The following is a 2,736-nucleotide window of genomic DNA, read 5'->3' as shown; positions in this document are numbered from 1 at the left end:
ATATTCGGTAGATCTCTGAAGGGTTTGAAGATGACCTGTCTAAAATATATCTGCTCAATTTTTAAAACATATCTAATATGACTACAATTTCTATTGTAATGTGTAACTACTAACTTTCATTTCTTTATATCCTAATAGTTGGTAATAATGTAAAGTATTTAAAACTAGTAATTGTCTTTTTCTTTTCTTTTCTTTCTTTCTTTTTTTTTTAAACAAGAACCTTAAATCTAATCTCCATTGCTTAGCCTTTTTCCTAACCCTTGACAACAACTTGAAACCAACCCCCCTGAAATTTAATGATAAATGAAAATTATCCCAGATCCAAAACCCATTAAAAAGAACCAAAAAAAAAAAAAAACCCACCCGCCCTACAACACCTCTTTGGGAATGTGGGCGTCATATTCTCAAAATTGCTTCCTGCTGGGTATGGGTGAAGTTATCTTTATCCTGAAAGAAAAAATTTAGGTTAATTGTCAAATTCTAGGAAAGGTAACTATATCCTTCATTATTATCCAGTCTGTGTATAATGCCAAATTTCAGGGTTTATCTCAAGTCCTTATTCAAGTAGTCTTTGAGACTGGATCATCTCAGCTAGTCATCTCAAAATTGCTCTGAGCACCTTGTAGTTCAAAGCTGATCTGTAGATGATGTTTGTCAGCTTAGTGATATTATTATTGTCCACGTGGAATTGTTGTTGTTGTTGTTGTTGTGGGGCCCCATCTTCTTCCCGGAGATTTCAGTTGATGTTAGGCCTGGCCGTGATTTCCTGCAGAAAACTGATAAGAGACTCTGAACACAAAGACATATATATGCAGCTAATTGAAGCCTTTTTTCTAGAATTAGTTAGTACTCTATATGACCATTCATATCTTAACAAAGTTTAAAATGTATATATATTGGGCACCAGATGTAGATGTAACCAATTGTCTTATTAAAATAAGAAACACAGAGCCAATGTAAAAGAGAAAGCCAAGAGGTCAGAGCTCAGAGATAAAATCTTACCTCCTGCAGTGCTCCTAGCTTTCCCGAGAGAGAGAGAGAGAGAGAGAGAGAGAGAGAGAGAGAGAGAGAGAGAGAGAGCTTCTTCCTGTTTTTCTGTCTTTAAATAGTCTTTCTGTTCTGCCTTCTCATTGGTTGTAAACCCAACCACATGACTGCCTCGTCACTGCCTGTAAGTACCACCCTCCAGGTCTTAAAGGCATATGTCTCCAATACTGGCTGTATCCCTGAACACACAGAAATCTTCCTAGCTCTTCTAACCACCACACTCTTGCTATGGCTCTAATAGCTCTGACCCCAGGGCAACTTTATTTATTAACATAAAATTAAAATCACATTTCAGTACAAATAAAATATCACCACAATAGAGATATTTAAATTGTTTATGTGATCTTGATTTATCATTGGTAAGTGGTATGTATCAAGAACATTATCTATTTCTTTTAGATTTTTCAATTTGGTGGAGTAAACATTTTTAAAGTAAGTCCTTTTGATTCTTTCAATTTATCCAATATTTTGTTATGCCCCCTTTTCATTTCTAATTTTGTTAATATGGATGTTCTCTCTCTGCGTTTTAGTTAATTTAGAGAAGGGTTTGTCAATCTTACTGATTTTTTTCAAAGGATTAACTCTCAGTTTTATTGATATGGTTTTTGTTGTTGATGATTTATTTGATTTCAGCCCTGAGGTTTTTTTTTTAGGCGACACCCCATCTATGTGGAAAGTATAACTTTAATAAGTCCAATCCGATCTTGAGAAAGGGAGAGCTGTGATAGTGACTGGAATTACTATTTTTAAAAAAGATCATATCCACTTTACTATAAGTCATTTTTACTTAAATCAGGACCATCCCAACAAAAACATTGTTAGCCACTCATGATCTGAATTTTGATGTATGAATTAAATTATGGTACACATTAAAAGCCATGAGACATTTGTTACTCATTAGTAGCCTTTTTAAGATAAGCTATTAGGTCTGCCCTTTCCCATCTTCTTAATTCCAGCAAAGATCATTTTTGTTCCAGGGATATACTTTTTGGGATTTTCCAAATACACCATAAGGGTGTACTCTTCCCAGGTGATGCCTTTGTTCTTGTTGGCATCTGTGTACGAGAATCCAGCGGCCTGACCAGTCTTCCTCCCAAAGAGACCATGGAGGTTTGGTCCAGTCTTATGCTTGCCTCCCTTTTCTACAGTGTGGCACTGGGCACACTTCTGAACAAAAATCTTCTTGCCTTTTTCAACATCACCCATTTTTATTTTGCTCCCGGGTGACCAACACCTCGATCGCTATGACCCAAAGACAAACGTCCCTCTCTCTCTCATCCCTGAATTTGATAATTACTTACTTTTGAAATTTGATTTTGATTTCTTCTCTTTGTTCTAGAGCTATCGGGTGTGCTGTAAAATTACTGTTAGGAGAACTCTCCAATTCTTTTTTTTCTCTCTCTCTTTTTTAATGAGGGCACTTAGTGCTATGAACTTGCCTCTTAGAACTGTATTCATTGTAACCCATGAATTTGGGTATGTTGTGTATTCACTTTCATTCAATTCTGGGAAGCCATTTTTTCATTCAGTAGTGAGTTGTTCAGTTTTGATGGGTTTGTAAGTTTTCTGTTGCTTCTATTGCTGTTGATATTCAGTTTAATCTGTGGTGTTCAGACAGGATGCATGGTACTATTTCCATTTTCTTGTATCTGTTGAGACTTGCTTTTTGTTTGACTATATGGTAAGTTC

General features: G+C 35.7%; 1 pseudogene; it reads right to left on the bottom strand.

The window, feature by feature from the left end:
- Positions 1-1,956: 1,956 nt before the first annotated feature.
- On the bottom strand, positions 1,957-2,253 carry LOC102904521 (cytochrome c, somatic pseudogene; annotated as a pseudogene).
- Between the last annotated feature and the right edge of the window lie 483 nt (positions 2,254-2,736).

The sequence above is a fragment of the Peromyscus maniculatus genome, chromosome 6 (assembly GCF_049852395.1).
Source record: "Peromyscus maniculatus bairdii isolate BWxNUB_F1_BW_parent chromosome 6, HU_Pman_BW_mat_3.1, whole genome shotgun sequence".
NCBI classification, from domain to species: Eukaryota; Metazoa; Chordata; class Mammalia; order Rodentia; family Cricetidae; genus Peromyscus; species Peromyscus maniculatus.
The sequence above is the reverse complement of the archived record's forward strand: the minus strand, read 5'-3'. Positions and strand labels throughout refer to the sequence as shown.